Genomic DNA, 20,987 nt, shown 5'->3' with positions numbered 1-20,987 from the left:
CTCAGTGTCCCATCACAGCTCCTGGCCACCTAAACTTGCAGGGAGTTCCACTGAGCTTCTTGGTACCCCTTGGTGGAGATTTCATTGCTTTTACAAAATCCACAGAATGCTTAAAATGGGTTCCTGCTTTTGATAAGACTCCCTTTTTAACAATTTATCTCTAATTACAATGTGACACATTAACTAAATGTTGTGTTATATCCATGGCTGTTCCCAGCACTATGACCAGACTCTGTGCCACAATCCCCTCTCCAAGCAAAGCTACCCCAACCCGTTCTGAGGCATCCAGGGCTGGTTTTGAGGCAGTTGGAGGTTTCCATGTTCACTGTGCTGTGCTCTGCAGCTATCAGAGCACTGAGTAATGGGATCTGTGTTTAGGAAGCTGAAAGAAGGGGAAATGCAAAACAGGGGTATATCCTCATATTTAATACACATGTAACATTTTATCCTCCAACTTCTTCATGTTTACAATACAAATAAAATGAGCTGCCCTTGGTGTGACATTCCTTGCATTTTTACATCAGCTTAACCCTGGAAAAGCTTAATCCTGGTTTAATGGTCTTTTAATAGAAGTGGTCAGTAGTTTTGTAAATGTTTAAGTGACAGGTTGACAGACATTGAGTTAACACTTTAATCCTGGCTGCAGGCCAAGTGGCTACCAAGCTGGTTTTTCTTTAAACCTGAGAGTGGGGCATTTATTTCCAACTCAGCCTCAGGTTAGAGGTGGTGGCTCTGAGTGTTTACAGGAGGAAAATGGGTGTTGCACTGTGTTATCAAGAGGTACCTTTGGGCGGTGTGAAGCATTTCCATCTCAAACCTTTGACAGACAGTTTCCTTTTCCTCTGCAGAATGCAGTAACATTATTACAGGTGGGTCTGAACAATCTGTAGAAGGATTGTCTTTCTTCTAAATGCCAGAGTTTCTCTGTAAGTGACTCCAGTATAGAAGCACAGAATCATTTAGGTAGGAAAAGACCTTTATTATTGAGTCCAACTGTAAATGTAGCACTGCCAAATCCACCACTAAACCATGTCCCTAAGTGCCATGTCTGCATTATCAAGAATTCCAGATGCAAAGTATTAGAGGGAGATCTCCCAGAGTAAGTAGGTACTTATAAATGCTTCAATTAACATTGTCTGTGCACTGGGCATCTTGGAAGAATTTCTCACAAAATCAAGCATGAATTTAGAACTGAGCTTTTGAGGCAAATCTGGACTAGAGAGCTGATTCCCCAGATGTGTTCACCTCCTCAGGTCACACTGCCTCCTGAGCCAGTTCCTTCTCCAGCTCTGGGAGTGCACACCTGGTGCCTGTCCATGTGCATCCCTCCCTTGTGCCCATGCAGGAGAAGCACAGAACTGCTCAGGTGTTTAAGGACCAAAGTGAAAGAAGAATTAAGGAAGGAGACTGGTGCCTCTGACTGTCTTTGAACTCAGTGCAGTCCTGGGAAAAGTGAGTTGATGGGCTCAGGCTCTGCAGACTCCACTGGTGTCCAGACCCCATAGAATGTGGGTAGCCCTGCAGTGATGTGGTTCCCAAAAGAACAGACAACTTTGGTGGGGTTGGCATTGCTGAGGAAGGGCCACAGCAGTGACTGAAAGCAGCCAGGACAAGTCATGGGCACAGTTCTCTGTGCCCTTCCCTCACACACCCTGCTCCTCCTGCAACATCCCCTGAGCCTCTGACACGGCATAACTTGATTTAATACATTATTCATATCAGCAGTTCTCTGAAAAGTACTGAAATAATTTCTTCTATGCTCCAGACCATATTTGGCTTAGGTCAATCTGTTAAACAGTAAGTTTTAATTTTATGGGAACAGTCTTTCCTCTTTTACAGAGGAGGGATTTAACAGATTCATTAGTTGCTACCAGCTTACATGGGAAACAGTGAGTTAGTAAGGACAGCTGGAATATGTTTTAGCTAGTAAAAGAAACTTTCTCTTTTTTAAATTTATGCACCATATTTTTAGCTATGCTTTATTTTCCCCTTCATTTTGGAATTTACCGTGGTAAATTTTTTGTTATGTGTTCAGAGTGTGTGTTTGCACTTTTGAATACATGTCTGTGTATAAAGTATATTCAGTTTGGAATGACTTATTCACAGAGGGATAGATTAGGAAAAAGTCTCTCCTGGTGATTGACAGTTGCACTCAGACCATGGGGATTATGGGGGATCAATGAGGATTATCTCATTTACTTTCATTAACCCTTGAGTTTACTTTGCTAGTTCTCTTCCAAATGCCACTCAACTGAATGTTAACAGTTTCTTTTAACAGACAACTTTGCTGCTAGAGTCAAAGGCTGGTTTTAAAAGATGTGCTTTAGTGTTCTAAAGTGGTTAGTGATAAGCAGAGATATTTAATGTTGAATGTCAAAAAGCATCAATGCTCTGCACTTACATAAAAACCTGTTTGAGAATTTTCATCTACTTAGCTCAAAAGAAACAGAAATTTAACTTCCATAGGCATTTCCTCCCTTATGTCCCACAATTTCTTTGTAGGAACTTTTGAACAGAACAGAAAATTCAATCCCCTCTCCCTATAGTGAACAGTTCAATATCCATCTACTTAAATATTGTACTTTCATGCATTGCATTTTTTTAAAAATTTCTGTTGGTATTGAGGCTACAGATCTAACTCCTGCTGGTAAGAGGCACCAGCAAATTATAGACCAGCACATTATAGACCAGGTAGGTGAGGGGCTCCTTGCACCCAACCTTTGTACCACCAAGGAGGGGATGTATTATTTCTATCAATACAAATTCAGCAGCCAGAGAGCACCCAGAGGAATCTTCTCTTGTGTCACCATTGCCAAAGTCAGGCCAGCTTCTGGCAGATTTAAAAGCACAAAAAGAGACTTTTGGTGAAGGACCCAGCCTTGCACTCCCTGTTGGCAGGAACCAGTCCTTCACTCAGGCTTGAAGGAGGAATATTTAGTGACATTTTTCCAAATCTCAGTGTATGGGGTATGATTAACCTCCAGCCTCTTTTCCATCCATTCTCTCCCAAGGCTATGAACAAAATAAAGATGATACCTGAAATATGAAACCTTCTAGCAACTTGGAAGAAATTAATTTCATCGCTGACCATTGTGCAGCACAGTTGCTCATGTGCCTGCATATTACATGTGTAATGGTAATAGCAAAACATGGAGAGAAAACCACTTAATCCCACTTTTGCTCCCATGTGACTCTTATAGGGAAACATCCAGTCTTAGAATATGTGGAACTAAATGCAGAATGGATATGTATACCCACAGAGACTGAGCTCAGCCCAGAATCCCCTGGATTAAGGGCTGGATGTAATTTTCATTGTTCATGCTCTGCACAAGTGTCCACTGTATTTCAAATCCTGTGTTATTCCCTTGCAGATCAGGAGTGAAAGACATGGCTGGATGTGTCCAAACAGATGCTCTGTTGCACAGTACTCTGCAGAAAAAATGGTTTTGACACTTGAGAAACAGGTTATAGACTGTTTTTTTTTGGGTATTTTCACAAGCACTAAAAAAAAATCAGTTATATGTAAGTGAGCAGAAGCTCGACATCAGATTTTGGTGTGCAAATTTATGTTGTTCTAAAATGCTCTCACAAAGTATGAAGAACATGTCAGAGGCACTAAGAGAAATGTTTGTTAAAATTCATGTAAACCATTTGAATTTTTTTTTTAAATTTAAAATAAAATTATTTTTACAAATTAATCTAAAATAATAAGGAATATGAACAGTAGCTTTTAAATAGAAACTTATTAAGTAACTTCCTAGGAAATTCTTCCATAGAACCTCCTCCTGTGTGCTCAGAATATGACTGGAACCCCAAGAATGAATTATGAATAGCAATTATTAGTATCATGGAAGTCTCAGAAGCCAGTGGGATATCTTTGCTTGAAGGCAGACAACACAAGTAAGTGTGTGCAGAGTCATGGCACTGGGAAGTATTTTGGTAAAACAGAGAAGATACCTGCAGGCACACATTGCTTTGTAGTGTTACACAGAATAGATAATATGATCTTGTCAAATATCCCTAAGAAAGCCCACTGGAAAATCCTGGTTAGCCACTTTGTATGTCCCTGGCCAATGCAGTCATGCAGGCAGACATGAATTTTCAGCCTGTAGGAGTTGGGATGCATCAGGCTCATCTTATTTTTAAAAAAGATATTTTCTGTTTCCAAATACATCTCCAATTTTCTGATTCTATGTGTTTTAATTATAATTGGAAGCAATTGCTTTCTTTGGGATTTTGTTTGTTTGGTTTTAGTTTGGTTTTGATTGAGGGTTTTTGGGGGGGGTGTTTTTTGCTGCTTCAGACATTTCTAGATGGAATTTGCAACTACCTTTATCTAAGAATTTAGCTGCAATCTGCTAGGGCATGTCCTCTGGTTAAACAAATAAACCCAGAAAATCTTGGGAATGGAGTGACATCAAATGTCCACGGCAGCTTCATGCTCTTGAGAAAATTTTGTGAGGTGCCTTAGGGACCCTAAAATTGAAGAGTGCCCTGCCTCTGGGCAGATATCAGCAGGAACCTGTGACTCCTCTGTAGTTTGGAAATTAGGAAACACAAGAAAACAAAACCATTTTCTGTCTTAGCAATTCATCTCAAATGCAAGAAGTAGAGATTTCCTCCAGGTTACACAGTTACTGACTCTCCAGTCAAACAATTAGTGCCAGACAAGGCTGTGACATCTGGAGTTGATTAGTGGAGCATTAGCTGTTCATTGGGATGTTTTGACTGGGCTCTTCAATGGGATTTATTGTACTTTATAGTTGTTTATTTTCCAATCAGAGTCAGCCTTTAAGTCAAGATTGCTGCTTCAGCCCCTTCTGAGCAAAAAGAAACACAAAGAAAGACCCTCTCTTCAGTAGAGAGGGTTTCTCAGCAATTAAACATGGGCTTAAAACACATCAGGGAAGACAAAGTCAACAGAGAGAGCTCACTACATGCTGGTGGTGGCAAGAGGGTGAGGCAAACAACAGTAGGGCAGGTATGGAGATACACCTGGTGCTTCTTCTTGCTTCAAAAATAAAGATTATTCATCTGGTGCTGGAAAAATTAAGCAAGAATGGGATTTCCTGCATTTTAGCCTCGAGTAGCAGAAGGCAGAGGAGCAGATGCTCACTGCCACAATCACACCTGGCTGAACTGGCTGACCTCCAGACCCTGCACCTTCTGAGATTGAAGACAAGGACCTGCAAACCACCCCTGTCTCTCCTGCTGAGGTGGCTTCCAAGGAAGGGTGCCTTGCTAGTGAGGGGATGTTTTCATAGTGGGATTATCTCTTTGAGATTGGAAAGAATTCTGAAAGGATGTGCCTGCCAAGGCCAGTGACCATCCAACACCTGGAAACTGCATTACAAACACAGCCTGGATTCACTTGACCTGAAGGAACAAAGTCTCTCTCTGTCCAGTCCCCATTGAGGTGTTTGCAATAACAGCACACAAAGCCACTGTGCAGAAATGTACCTGGCTGTGGGAGCACTTCTCAGGTATGTGTGCAGAGAGCAGCCAGATTATTCCTCCTGTGCTGAAACCTGAGTTTCACTGACAGTTTTAGGTGCCCAGCTTCAGAGAATTTTGGAGAAAAAATCATATGTAAGTTCTGAGCCTCATTAAGAGGTGGAAAAAGATTAAAGTCTGCAGCTCCTGGTTTTGGGAGACAGCTTCAATGTGCCCCTTCCTCCTCCTTCCTCACTCCCTGCACATCGCACCCACGGCTCCTGCTGGCATTTGGCTGAGGTGGGTGCTCAGGGCAGTTACCTGCTCTCCTGGGGTGCCAGGCCAGGGCCACCCACCTGGCCAGCCAGGCACAGGGACCACAGGCTTTTCCATGGAAATCTGCTTCTCCAGCACACACCTGCTATTATTCCTCAAAATCCCAGCCCTACCTCATTCCCTGGCCATGGAAGAGCCCAGGGCAGCAGGGGAGGGCTCTCAGGACGAGCCGGCACAAACACCCGAGGCTCGGGAAGGTGTCAGTGTCCCACTGATGGATGGAGCAGAAGCTCCAGCACAGGGCTCCCACCCTGGTGCCCTCCCAGCCTGCAGACCTCCCCTGCTGCATCCCCTCTGCAGGCAGACCCCAGGAGCTGCACCAGACCCGCTCAGCCCTGTTTGGCAGAGCTTCAGCCCCAGCCATTAAACTGCCAGCCAAAAAACCTGCTGCTGCAGACTCACACCGCTACTTCTTTTATTACCCAGCTCCACATAACCTCTATTTTTGCTTTTATTACCTGGTCTGAAGTCCAGCAGAAGTGTATGTTCCTACACTGGCCACACTTCAGTTCCTAATCCTCACTGTAAGAAAACTAGGACTGCTTTTTCCCTCTCTTTTCTTTTTCTTTACCATTGTTTCCTTTGGGTCTTCATTGAGCTGCTTCAGTGATATTCAGTCAAGACCAAATATTTTGCATTTAACATAATTTCTCCTACATATTTTCCTACTTATCCTAAGCAGAAGTGTAATCCACTGAGGAATATATCCTCAAACTACACTAGCAGCAGTCTAACTGGTTTTTTTTTAAGTCTACTCTGAAATGAAAATGACTTTGAGTTCACAAATGGAAAAACCCAGCTCCATTTGAAAGCAGGTATTAAGATTTGACACGTTACCAAGTACGTCAAAAAAATAACTGAGGTCTGAGACTCCTGCGGGCATCGCACTGGCATTTGGAATTGGGTAATAGATAGGACGTTTGTTTTTCACTCACCACTTCACTGGTAATTGTTGGTTTAATACCACAAATTTGATCGTATGGAGCACACAGAATTTGACCTCTCCTCCCCTTACCTCCAACCACTTGCACGTGCTGTTCCAGAGGGTTGGCATTTGGGACTGGTGCTAAGAGAGACCACATGGAGTCTTTCAGATTATAGGCAAAGAGAGGTGATCTTAATTCATTCTGATGGGCTCGTGCTTTCTATGTGTGTCTGTAATGTCATCAAGAGCTTCTGAGGGAAACTGCTAACCTTGCAGCCTGTCGCTTTTAATGGAGGGAATAACACGTAAAATCACCTAATTTGATGTGAACGTGAAGTGGCAAATTAAAAATGCCTGTGTCATCACATTTGTCTGGAGGTATTTCCTGAACAAACAAAGGCCCAACTAATAAAGCACATTCCAGATTTTCACTAAATAATGTGGGTTGTTACATAATAAAGTCTCCATGCTCCTGGCCCAGCTAGAATCCATGGGGAAACCTCTTTAGCTCAACTGTTTGGAGAGGCAGAAAGTACCTGGGCTTATTAGACCTTCATGCATGGAGGGGGTGCATGTACAGTGCAAATTTTATGGATTTGTTTTGGCCAGACATTTGCCATGGCTGTGTCGTGCTGTGGCTGCCAAGGACTGGAAATCAGCACTGTGCATGCTACAAGGAAAACTTTTGTTCCTTGGATTCCCCCCCCACTCCTGTATATAAACCAAAAGTCTTTATATTTGAACTAAATATTTAAATGCTCTGTTATTCAGACAAATGAGAACTTGATCTTGGGTCTGAGTTGTGGAATTAATATCAATACACTGGAATATTTTTACTTACCTAATGTGTGTTCATTGGGATTATGCCAATCGTCAGGTATGTTTGCACATATGAGGAAATTCTTCGCTTTCACCAGAGTGACTTGGAAATCTTCTGGTGAGGCTACCAGAGGCTTTAACTGAGCCTCTGCTGGGCTGGGGAGCTAACTTGGGCTCCAGATTGTTCTCCATTGGAAATGTATGGGATTTCTTCTATCATGTTTTCCACGCTAACAATATTCAGACTAAACCCCACAAAGGTTATAGTTCTCATTGTATCATTTATTTCCATTTTTTTTCTATAAAAGGTTCAGGTTTTATAATTCACATGAAACCACCCCAGTTTTCTCCCTGCTGGATACCTGGAGGTGAGATGGCCTTTGGAGGCTGAAAAGAGCAATTGCAAAGGCATATGAGCAAGGTAGGATTCTTCTTCAAAACTGACCTGAATCCATGGTAGAAAAAGTTACTATTGAAAATAACCATTAGGCTCCAAAAACACAGAAGTATCTTATAAAAATGCTCCCTGTAATGACTTTTGCTTTTGGTTATTTTTGCCTCTTAATTTCATTTCTGGAAAAGACCATCAGTGATCAACTTCTATAGAGATATCTAAATGGAAAAAAAGTATCAGAAAACACTAATGTGCCTGCATTTATTTAAGATGAAATAACATTTTCATGTCAACTGCAGACCTCAGGCATCTGAACTAGGAAGTAACATGAAGAATAAAGAGGGAAGCCAAACTGCCCCCGGGGCAGAAAGGTGCCTGGATTATCACCTGGATCCTCCTGCTGAGCTTCAGCATCGTTTGGTGATGCTGCAAAAATCCTGGGAGAAAAGGATTTTGAGGAATTAGCATTTTTTCACTTTGTGATGGGAACACATGGAAAACGTTGCAGCTCCCATGGCTGTTTGAAGCCTGGATTTTGAAGGAGCTTTCCCACACACACCCCAGAGGTGAGACCTCCCTGCTTGGCTAAGGCACCACCACAAACTCAGACAGTGATGGCTGCAGGAACAGCTGTGTGAAGATGGAGGCTTTTAAAAGGAAAGTCAGGACATTGGGGAAAAAATGTAAAGCAAAACAAGATGGTAAAATGGTAAAAGGCAAAGAAGTTCTTTATAAGATGGGCTGCAGTATCTCTGTGTGTTACCAGGGGCTTGGGGCTGCGGGGAAGTTCATTTGAGGGTGCTCCACACAGTGTGGCAGCTATTGCTAATTGCAGCCTCACAGTCACTGGAGTTTATCCACTGCCATCTGTCTTTATTTTGCACATCTTACTCAGGGAGGTGCCACAAATGAAAATGAGTTGGTGCGTCATCCCAGCCCTTCCAGCCGGGCCAGGTGGTGTGTGTGGCTGCCACAAACTGCTCCGAGAGGGGCACAGGGCACGAGCTGGGGCTTCCCAGAGAGCAGTGAGCTGCATTGTCTGCTCAGTATCAGCTCCATTTCTCTAAAGGTCACAGCAAATTGAGAATAGGAGCCCTAGTGAGCCACGATAGTTGCACATAATATCTGGCTGCTCTTTGCCTTTTCTGCCTTTTTCTGTGGTCTGGCGCCGGGCTCCAAGTGGTGAGCTCCAGAAAGCTGCTGCAGGTGCCGTGCCAGTAACTCCAAGCTGGAAATGAGCCTTTACCATCAGCTCAGCTGAACAGATTCTCTGTCTGAAGAGTGATCTCTGATGGCCAAGAAAGTGTGGCATATATTTTTCCCTTTGAGAAATAACTTTTGTGTGTAAGATTGCCAGCATAAATCCCCTTAGTCAGCAGTTCTCCCTCCATACGTGAATGTTACCAATGTTTCTGTTCTGAAACATTGCTTTTCTTAGGAAAACAAAATAAAAACATTCACCAAGAGAAAGAAAACCATTGTAAAGAAGGTAGTAAATGGTAACCAGGACAAGCAGATGTGACAGCAAACAAAACTTCTTGCTACCTTCTCTGAATAGTTTGATGATGCTTGATGGCTGTTTGCAGATTTAAAGCAAATTATTTTTGGGAGTACTCCCTTGCCATCTTTCTTTGTAGCCAGTGTTTCAATAGTTGTATTAAAGTTGTATTAAAGTTGATTTTATCACAGCAGTAATTTTGGTGTAGATTTCCAATTTTTTGTAATGTTTATCTGGATGAGAAACATAAAGACTCATGTTTTAAAGCCAGGAGGACTGACTGGTGGGGTTGAGCTTGAATCTCTTACTGATGAAGATGGGGAAATGCTGAGAATGAGGTTGCTGAGGTGAACCCAAGCTATGTACACACACCTACCCAAACAGCAGCTCTATAGCCTCTTCAGATTAGTCCACCAGCAGTGCTTTTTATTTTCTCTAAAGCATCCATTTTATGAAGCAGAACTTGGGGGAAAAAACCAATTGCTGCATTACAGCCCTTGTCCTCTTGCAAAAAAGTAAAAAGACCCCCCAAAACTTAGAAGAATTCTTGCCCTGCTTCTTGGTTTCCCTCCAGCAGGGTGGGGAAAAAAGTGCTTTTTCTTGTGTTGAAAAGGACAAGGAAAGAATAATCTGCAGCCAGGCCCCAACAGGGAAGAAGGATCATGATGCTGAGCTCGTGGCTGCAGCTAAATGGCAAATTCCAGTGCAGGAGCTGGGGATGCCAGGCTGGACCTGGGACAGCACCAGGCTGTGAAAGAGTTGGGAACCCCCCTACACGTGAATTTTGTGTTGGCAGCAGCAGTGGCCGTGTGCTGGTGGGAGCAGCACCAGTAGGAGCTGCTGGAGCAGCCAAGGGGCACCGTGGGCTGGGCCCTGGTCCCCAGGAGGTGTCTTGGATGAGGTCTGGCTGTGCCACTGCTGATCCATGGTGGGCTGGGGAGCTTGAGGAGAGTCTTTCCAGGTCTGTGTTCCAGTAACCACCTGAACACATGGGAAATTAAGAGATAAAGCAATTGCTTTAGCAAACCTGGATGTGAGTGGCTCAATAAATATATCTGACTTCAGCCCCAGATGTCTTCTAAGCCTTGTAAAATGGTTTCCTGAGTAGCCTGGATAATAACGATGGAATTTAGCATTATCGCAGATCTGACAATTGCTAGCTTGAGTTTCATTTTTTCTTTTTCTTCCTTGAGCCTTCTTGCCTTCTTTCTCCCCAGGAGAGCTGAGTCTAGACAGTGAGCTGGGAACACCAGAGAAAGTGAGGCAGAGAGCACCCTCCTGGTACATCTGCTCCACCCTATAATCCAAGTTCTGCACATGTGCTTTTTTCACAGCCATTTCTAATTAGTTGTCACAATCTTAGACCTCACAGACTGAGAATACAGGAGAGCCTGTTGCCTGTATAGGAAAAAAAAATAAAAATCACACCTGTCTTTCCAATCAACACTGTTTCATTAGAATGGAGCTGTTGGCTGCTGCTCATCTCCTGGGGTAGAAGGGGGGAGTTCCACACAGAGCTGGGGAAACCCCCTGACCTTCACCTTTTCTCCTTACATCCTCAGAGCCCTTTTTTCCTCTAACACTCATAACTAGCAAGAGAGCACTTCTAGACAAGGATCCCAAATATTTGATTTACAAGACCTGAAAGGCTCAGTAAACCACTTGGGCCATCTCCTGAGGAGGGAAGGGAGCTGTTCCTGAGGCCAGGCTCCTTGGATCAGTCCATATGTGTGCATACACCACGAGCACAGAGCAAAGAGAAAAACAAAGCCATGCAATGCTTTGTTCCCATTTTCTGCTCTTTGTGAAAACTGTGTTTATCTGGAGAAGAGCATCCAGCATTAATGCAGGTTTGGGGGTGTTGCAAAAAGGGGTAATTCTTCCTAAAATAAAGCTTGCAAACCTGGGCAAGTTGGTAGTGATGTCAAAAGGCTTCTGAATATGCCAGGCTGGGGAGTAGTACCCCAATGGCAGCAAAACAGCCCACACTCTGAAAGTGATGCCATTTAAGATTATGAAAGTAAAGCAGCTCAAAATAATATTTTTAACCCAGATTAAATTATTCTGATCTCAGGAGCACATGGGGGGCTCCCCACACTGGTGTCCTGGTGTTCTGAAGCTGTACAGCATGAAGCAAGTTCATAGTGACCCATCCTCCTCAGGGTCTTCTGTGCAACCTAAAGCAGCTTTGCTGGAGGGGGCTGCCCAGCTCACTGGCCACATGAAGCTCTACAATGGCTTTTCTGTAGTAATAAACAGTAAAAATTGGGAAATCAAGAAACAGTAAGGAGCAGCAGTGGGTGAGGGAACACCATCCTTCTTAAAACCTCCCCTGCCTGTATTGCAAGGACCATTTCCACCTGGATCAGTAGCACGAAGGGACTTTGCTAAGGGGTTGATATGGGGTTTCTCTCTGCATCTCCAGTTTCAGCATCTTGGGGATATCGCTGGCCTCCAGCGCTGGCCTCTCGCGGCAGGAACATGTGAACTCCGGAAGCTCTGCTCCAGGTCTCAGATAGGGAAGCTGAGTACTCGAGTCAACACTTCAAATTTATTGATGTCTTGCACAAATATTTATGAGGCCATTTCCTCCTGCACTGGCAGGCACAGAGCCAGCAAGCCTGCTAATTCATGGTATGGTATTTATTGACAGGAATGTGTAATTGTTTTAGGTTAAGGACAAAACTGGGTGCTGCAGCATCGAGAAGGGATGTGTGAACGGAGAGTTCAGCGAGGGAGTGGGAGCCTGAGGGGCTTTAGCAGCAATTTCCTAATGCAGCAAAGCAGGGGCAGTGTGTGATGTGCCAGCACTGGGATCCTCAGGCGGCCAGAACCCTTGGCACTGGGCCCTGCTGTTGCTCCTTTTCCTTGTTCTTCCTCAAGAAAACTTCAGTGACAGGGTTTGAGGAATGAATTCAAGATCCAGCTGGTAACCCTGCAAAACTCGAAAGACATGTCACAGACACATGAAGCATCTTCTGGACCTGCTGTGCAGGTTATTTGACAGAAACACCGATATATCCTGACAGTTGCCCTGTATCAAATTTCTCAGATTTTGTATTTCCAGCCAAAATCTCTCTGCAATGAAAACCAATGGTGCTAAGCTCTAGAAGCACATATTTCAAAACCAGAGGGACCACAATCTGGTAGGATTCCAGCTCTGAAGTGGTGCCAGGGGGTGTCCCCTGCTGCAGCCCAGGTAGTCTGTCTCAGCCCCTGGAGCACCAGCTCAGCCTTAGCTGGACTCCACAGCCCTGGTCCTTGGCCTCAGCATGGGGACCATGAGGGAGAGAGTAAAACAGTATTGCAAGGCCCTTTTAAACTCAAAATGTGTAAACCAGAGGAAGCAAGAAGGCTTTGCCCTACAGGTGACACGAGCACACTGAGTTTTCCTCCCCTCTTTGGCTGTAGGGAGAGAAGATGGAGTTTTTTAGCACGGTGTGGCTGTGCTTTCTCCTTGGCAAGACTTCCTCAGGAGCCAGATCTCTGTCTCTGTGGTGAGGGAGGAACCTGGCTTTCATTGCAGGGTTCCAGCAAGGCAAATCCCAGCAGGTCTGCACCAGGAGGTGCCAGCCCAGCAGCAAGGATGGATAGAAGGATGTAAAGGTGACCAAAAGTAATTTTCTTTCATCTTCACCTTTCCCCTTCCATGAAGCCAAGCACAGTGTCTAATCAAAGTGATGCCCTTTAATGTATGACTAATCACACAGAGAAGTCACCAAAACTATATGTCCCATAATTACATCACAAAAAATGCAATAAAGTAATAGCATCTTTACATTACCATGGTTGAAGCGGATTTTTAACTAGCTTTGTCACTGGCATGTAAAAAATAAAATAAAAAAGCATGGGCATTAATTTAAAAAAGAAATGATATTACAGTAACTCTGTGTATAGTGAGAGTTTCAATTTTAATTTTAGTTCATTATCTTTTTCCTTATTAAGAAAGCTAAATCTGTTTTGTGTTTTCATTATTTCATTAGCTCAAGAAACCTCATCAGTAACTGTGAAAGCTGCCAGCATAAATAGCACAATTTTCATATGTGAGATGGAATAATTTGCTTAACCACCTATTCAGCAGAGGCTGGAGCTAACAATTAGAGAAAGCAGCGTATTCAAAAATAAGTTACAATTGATTGTGTTTCAGTGGAAATGAAGTTTGGAATGTGCTAATTTGATTTGATGTACACATCTGAGCCACAGTAAGTTGACATGAGACTTGGGAAACCTCATGAAAGAAGACTCTTCTTAGGAAATGTACAAAAAATTGTTTAATATAATATTTAAAACACAATTAAAGCAACATGCTAATGACACTCTCACTTCTCAGAATTGACTGGTGACATCTTCTTCCAAGATTTACACCCAGATGGAAAATTTAAGACATGCTCTGCAGTATGAAACATCATGTGCTCTGGAAGAGCTTATGAACTAATTCACTTTGGAGTGAATGTTTTAGAACATTCACAATTTCAGTGTTTTTTTGGCCAAACTGTCCCATTCCAGCAATGGTCCTTGTGGACTAAATAAGGGCTAAAACCAAGAGGATTAAAGTAACCTCTGTCTATACAGTGAACTGTAAACTAGAAACAGTTCATTTTTACACAGGTAACTTTTACTCTCCAAAGACCTATGGAGGCAGGAAAGGAAGTTCCAAGGAGCCAGCTGGTCATTTCAGCTGAATTTTCTAACGCCCTGTGAAAGGCAACATTTTTATGTGGAAATGCAGAACTGCACTTATGTGAACCTGCCCTATCTTCTCATCACATACAGAAAGGTCTGGGCTGTTCCCAGGTGTGCAGAGGATTTGGGGGATGCTATGGCCACTTTTCTGCTGTGTGGCTGGGAACATGTGTGGGTTAAACCCTTCTCCCTCCCTCATGCACTCCCTGGCACGTGTGAGCCTTCATGGGCTCTGTTTAAAAGGTTTCTGACCTTCCTGACAACCTTTTCCCTCACTCTTCTCTCCACCTCAATTTTCTTTATGCAACAGTTCTTCCCAAATCAGAAGAGCAACACTTCTGTTTAGGTTAAACTGGGATGCTCAAGGTGACACTTCATGGTCTATTTGGAAGAAACCTCGGACTGAGGAGGCTCTGCACTGGGTCTGTGGTCAAAGCAGGTAGATCAAACAGGCAACATCCCACTGGCTGTATGGCTGTCTCCATGAATCTAAGGAAAAGAGGTTTTAATTTACTTTTTCACCCTACCTGCTCTGGTTTGGCTTCCCCTGGAAGACATTATGCCCTGTGAGAACACGTGTGTCAGACGCTGTTATTTTATGATGATGAATGTCTGAAAGTAGCTCCATTTTGAGTGAGAATGCAATTAGAGCTCTCAGACCTGCCTAGATAGGATTGCACACTGTCCCATAAAGACACATGAACTGCTAATCTTCAGGCACTGAATCCTCCAGCTCTTCTTTACATGCAGAGGCTACTGAGACAAAAACAAGGAGGTGTTTGTCGCTCGTAGCTATATGTGCTCTGTAGAAACCCATCTGCTAACCAGAGGACCACCCACAGATCATTGTTTTGGACACTTTAACTGCAATTTTCTTTTATAGATGTCCTGCAGTACAGACTCCACTAGGATTCTGGTCTCTGGCACATACATATGTATTGAGCACACTGACAGAAACCTAATGACTTACATGGCTCGGGCATTAAGAATATATTTCAGAGGTTTTTAAAGGAGAAACCCTGAATTGTTTATGGAAAGCTCCTTGGATCTCCTCTTCCAGGAATGCATTATTTATTGTGCTGGTACCACAAAGGCATAGGGATATACCCTGAGGAGGAGAGGCAAAGCTCCCTGTCGCTCTTACTGTTGTAACAAAGCACCAGGGCCTGGTTCTGATCTTACTCATGTCTGTGTAAATCATGAGCACTGTTGCCTGTGGATACATGTTCTCTTCTTGCTCAAGTGGTGCCAGCACAGAAATTGGCTCTTTGCTGCTTTCTTGCTACAGGTTCCCTCTTTGCCAGCCCTGGTGCACAGCGCCAGGGCCCTTCTCCTAGAAATGACTTGGCTGGGTGTTGTAGGCTGTTCCTTCCTTCTGCAGCCCCTCAGTGTCTGCTTTCCCCAGGAGGTGCACAGGGAAGGAGGCTGGGAAGAATTCATTTTGCCAAGCCAGGTATGGGGGTTCACTGTAAAGAGCAAATTTGGGTCTCAAGCCTCTGAAACAGCTTTGAAAATCCATCTGCACCTTGAAATATTCACAGGATAAGGATGCTTTTGGTGTGCCCACCAGTGAATGATCCCATTGATGGTCCCATCTGTATCTCCAGCCAGCTTTCCACCCTGCTCCCTCTTTGCTGCCTTGCTTTGCTTGCTGCAATCTGGACCTTCCTCCAAAAGATGCAGCGAGAGTGACTTTTGACAGCATCACAGTCTAGATGGGTGTGTTCATCTCCTGGGAAAGGCAGCTTGGCCTTGGGAAGGACAGGTAGTTGTAGCAGAGCTGGCTTGGAGGAGGAGAATCTTCTCTAATCCATCCTGGATTTGCTGGGTAACCTGGGGAATGTTTCAAACTGGGTTGTGAAAACTTTGTCTTGGGGTGGTCTATGATTATGGATCTCTCCTGCAAGTAGGGGTGTGTTAAAACACAGTTTTATTGTTGTTTACTCTTTCTAAAGCTTCTATGCAAAGAATTTGAATTGTGCCTAGCTCAATGTGGGGCATTTGTGGTCTGGAAGGGAAGTGAGAATGAAGAGTAATAGAAATATCCAGTGGTAAATACATGAGCAAAAGGACAAATCTGTCCTGTTCTCCCTGAAACAAGCAGGTTTGTTTCCTACAGGTATTATGCCCATAAAAACCAGTGGGCATTTAATCAGGAATTTTAGCAGCATGGTAGCTCTGTGGCTCTATCCTTGTGCCTGGTTTGCTCACGTGGATGGGGAAGAGGCCAAGGCCAAAGGAAAGATTTTCCTGCTCGGAATGCAGGTCTGTGTGCTGGGGGCAGGAATGGTGTCCAGCAGGAATGTGAGCAAGGTGGAATCGCTCTCCCAAAACCACCCTCTGGGGCCAGAAATTGCATTTCAGTCTCAGAAGCACTGCTGAGGCTCTGAACTGGCTGCTTGCTCCATTTCACTGCTTTCTGGCTGCCTGGGTTATAAAGTGCCATTATTCCTGCATTAGATTTATATTAAGGGAAACTGCACAGAGCTTCAGCCGAGGGGTCCAGCTCATTCCTGTCTGATCCAGGGATGGGATTTTAGCAGGACAGACAGAAACATTAGCAATGCTCTGCAGTTTATGGGGTGAATTTGAGCTTGTAGGAAATCCCGTCATTCTTCCAGCACGTGCATTCATTAGAGCTAAGGGCACTTATACAGATGTTGGGGTGGAGGAGGTCACCTAATGATGTCTATCACAGGGCATCCTTTTCCAGTGGGTGTAGCTCTAAGTCAGCAGAAGGCTGAGGGTTTAATTAGACTGACACTACAGAGTTATGGAGATTAAAGGGCATTTGACTTCATTTTTTTTCACATGGCATTCAGTTTTTAAAATGTCACTGTGAAGCACTTTAGGGCCCTGTTTCATCACTACATTATTTTTATTCCATGCCAATGTCACCTCATTGATTTCTGGATGGAAGGCTGGAGGGCCCAACACACCATGGAAATTCTGAGGTTGGCTTTGAAATGAAATCTGGGATTCAGCTCATTTGTCGTCTTGGGGAGTTTCCAGGCTGTGGTCACACTGTGTGTGTTCGTGTATGCAGAGAATGAAAATTCTGCCAGTTTGAGGTTTCTTGCTGGACTAATGACAAATATCACCGCTGAGCCTACAGTCCCATGGCTCATCTAATGCCAGGTGCCTTCAGGATTACTCAGGCCAGATGTGAGTTCTTAGGAAAAATGACTGTTTGCATTAATATTACTTTAAAAATTGTTTTGTGAAAAAGAACTGGGTTTGGTATTTTCAGTAGAAAACTCATGAGAACAAGAAAAATTATTTTGAAATTTTGGGTTTAGTTCTAAGTTTGTTTGGTTTTGTATCATTTCTTTCCTGCTATCTTGTTCTACTTTCTCATGTTTTTGCACTCAGGAGGTGAGGGAAGGCAGAGGAAAGGGCAGAGCTCTCATCACACTTGGAGAAAAAGCTCTACAATTTAATTTTGAAATCTGAGATTGATTTAAAAGAAAAATTTAAGGTTATCTGAAAAATATTAGGAAGGTAGCTTTCTCAGAGAAAAAAAATGTAGAAAAATACCAGCCAGCTCAGCTTGAAATAGATGTTTGTAACTTGACAACACAGCATTGCTAGGTTGTCATTGCTAGGATATTTTCCAATTATCATTAAATGTTGTGTAGAGAACCATATAGCATAGAGAGTGGAGATTCCTCCTGCAGAGAAACTTGGGCAGGCAGGGAACATTCAGACATCATGAACATGGCTTGAGGCTGCTCCTCTTCCCTCAACTGCTTCCAGTCCAAGGGACAGGGCACGTTCTGCACCCTGGGATGGGAAGTTTCTTCCAGGCTGGAACAGCCTCACACTGCTCCTGGCTGCTCTAGTGCTCCACTGCCTTCCCTCCAGCAGCAGGGCAAGGATTGTTGTGTTCTCACTCCTAAGCACTGCAAAGACCTCCAGCAACTGAAATGAGAGGCAGGAAGGCAGAGGCAAACGTATTATTGTTGTTGCTATTACTCCTGTCTGCTTTGTGAGGTGCCTGAGAGAAGACTATGAGGATCTCCTGTTTAAATTGGGATGGTGTTACTCATTAACACAAATGTCTTCCACCTTGGAGTAAGGGATGCTGCAACAGCTGTTGGGACATGAGATGTTCCCAGAACCAGAGAAAAGGAAAATAAACCTGTTAGTTTCAGATACAGACTGTGCACAGGAGCCATGTGCAGACCATGTGTCCATGTGCTGTGTCTGAGTGCAGGTATTTGTGCTTGCACTGGACATATCTGGGCAGTTGTGCACTGGGTGTGAGTGTGCAGGTGTTGTACCAGTGATTCTGCCCCGGGATGGGTGGGTGGTCACGAGGATATGGCTGGGTGCACTCTGAGTACAGCCTGTGAGCATCTGCTTCTCTTTGTGGCTGTGGTGGATGGATGGGAATGTCCAATCTGCTTGGCTGAGAGAACATAAAAAGTCATTGCAAAGAATCCTAATAATTTCTCAGTTCAACCTTCATTCTGGCTTCAACTTCTGAATTTGGTTTGTGTGATTATTCTTCATAAACTTGTAAAGAAGGAAAAGATGTAGTGGATAATCTATATATACCTGCAGATCTTAAAGATAATATGTTCTTTCCCTTCAGTTCTCCCTGTTCTTGATTTGATATAATTTTAAAGAATGAAAGATTTGACATCCTTTGTAAACAATATTTTCACCCACCTTTCTCTGGAGAGCACCACCACTGAAGGGACCCTGGAAATACAAGGTCTGGTTTGTAGCTTCCATGTGGCCAGGCTGCTCTTTACATCTTTAAAGCACAAGAATACATTTGTCTTGTGAAAATTATCTATTGCTGAAAAAAACGCAGCAGATGAGCTGTGTCTTCCTGCCCTCAAAAGCATGAGCTGCTGTCTGAAGAGATCTAATGAGAAGATTAAAGATAAAGGTTCTGAATTCAATTCAAAGTGTCAATATGTAACTCAGTAAGAAATGAAACATTTTTCAATTACTGGTAATATGAAACAAAATAGTGGGAAATAGAAATGGCAATCTTTTTAGCTAACCTGAAGGCCATTTCCAAGAGGCACTGTGCATTAACTAAGCAGTGAAAATTTTTACATCACTATTTTCCCTTGTGCCCGTAATAGCATAAAATAAAAAGATTTTAGATAAGATTTCATTCAGTGAATCAATTGCAAAACCACACAGAGCCTTAGTGGGCATTCAGTGCTCGATCTAATGGAAATTTTTACGAGGATGTCAATGCTAAGTTGATTCCTACAGCGGAAAGCACATACAAAGGATCCAATTACAGATGGAAACCTTTTGCTTTCTATGAGACTTTATTAACCCCTGAAGCACTGAATATGCAAAGGGTTAGTGAAAAGTTTTCTGATGAACTGGATGATGGTTTATATCTGGTTGCTCCCCCCACCACCAGCTCATTTTCTTTTTTCCTTCTGCAAATAGAAAATAATTCTGTGCACTGGAGGTAATGAACAGTCACAGCAAGGCATGCAGAGAAGCTATTGGATCCTAGAGGAAAGGCACAAGCAGGTTACATCAACTCTGGGAAGTATCTGCCTAACAGGTTTTAGCTTTAAAAAGATATCATGCAGTGAGAATGGCCAGCAAAGAATAAAACTCCTTGTTAGACCTTCTGCCACAGAGTGGGGAATTTGTAATGTAGGAATGGGACCACCAACATCCAAAAATGAGGGGGAGAGAGAAAGAAGCGTGATGGTGTCACCTTGTGTGATGAGACAGTGTGTTGGTACTCTGAGCTCCCCAGAGCAGACTGGGGAGCATCTTTCAGTTCAGATTCTCCCCTCCATGGGAAGGGAGCAGAAAAGCTTTACAGTGGTTCTTAAGCAATATGTTTGGAGACAGGGTGTGCGGGTTTGGAGTTCTACTGTTACAATCCCATAGGCAGCTTTTCTTAATTTATGTGAAAATGTTTATTATTTCATTGAATCACTTTGCCTGGTGAAATCTCAAACATGTGACTCCTGCCTGCTCTGAATGGCAAGCAAAGCTCAGGAGCTGAAATTTTGGTGAGGAGCTCATGAGTGAGAACACTTTGTTGGTGGATGTGTGCAAGGCTTGAACAGTCAGCGGGGTCTGCAGTGTGTGCAGAGCATTTGACAGAGGAGGCAGATGAATTTTTATAACCACTTTTGAATACTTTTTGTGCTTCTGCTGAGCCTTTGTTCTGTTTAATCTCACCTCCTCCTACCATCATTTCACCATGCTTTAGCCCAGGGCTGTGCTCACAATCTGTGTACACATGAGCCACTCTCCATGACTGTATTATATAATATATATAAGATAGATATATTGTAGAAATGAAAGAGCAAAAAGGTATGGCTGGTGATATGAGTAAACTTTGCTCTATTCCCACTTGTGGTCAGGTTTAACTTAATTTCATGGCAGTAACTCTTGATTCATGGTGGAATAAAGTAGAAAAAGGCCATGGCAGAAGTGTTTATGAACTGAACTCTAACTGAAACCCTAGAGGTGGAAATCCAACCACAAATTTCAGATCTGGATTCAGATTTGACTTGACCCAAAATTTCTGTGTGTTCAGATCCAGGCTTTTGTTCTGAGCCCATAAGAGCCCAGTGAAAAGTCAAGTACAGTGTTTGTTCAACACTCCTGACAGCACTTATTCACTGCTCTGCTGAGACTGCAGATATGAAAACAAGAACAACGTGCCCTGGACAGCCTGGCCAGGCTCCAGTGGGGAGTTTCATCCCCCTGGAAGAGATGGAAAGATGGCCTGAGCCAGGGTGCTCAGCCTGTGCCTGCAAGTGTGCATGAGGGACTTTTGGCTTCTCCTTTTGAAATGAAAGGCAAGAAGAATATAGGGTCAAAGTTCTTTAAATCTCCACTGATTTTGTTTGTGTTTAAGCTGTGGACATTTGAGATGTGGGAATGTCAAAAAT

This window comes from Parus major, chromosome 20 (genome assembly GCF_001522545.3).
Source record: "Parus major isolate Abel chromosome 20, Parus_major1.1, whole genome shotgun sequence".
Taxonomy (NCBI): domain Eukaryota; kingdom Metazoa; phylum Chordata; class Aves; order Passeriformes; family Paridae; genus Parus; species Parus major.
Note: the sequence above shows the minus strand (reverse complement) of the source record.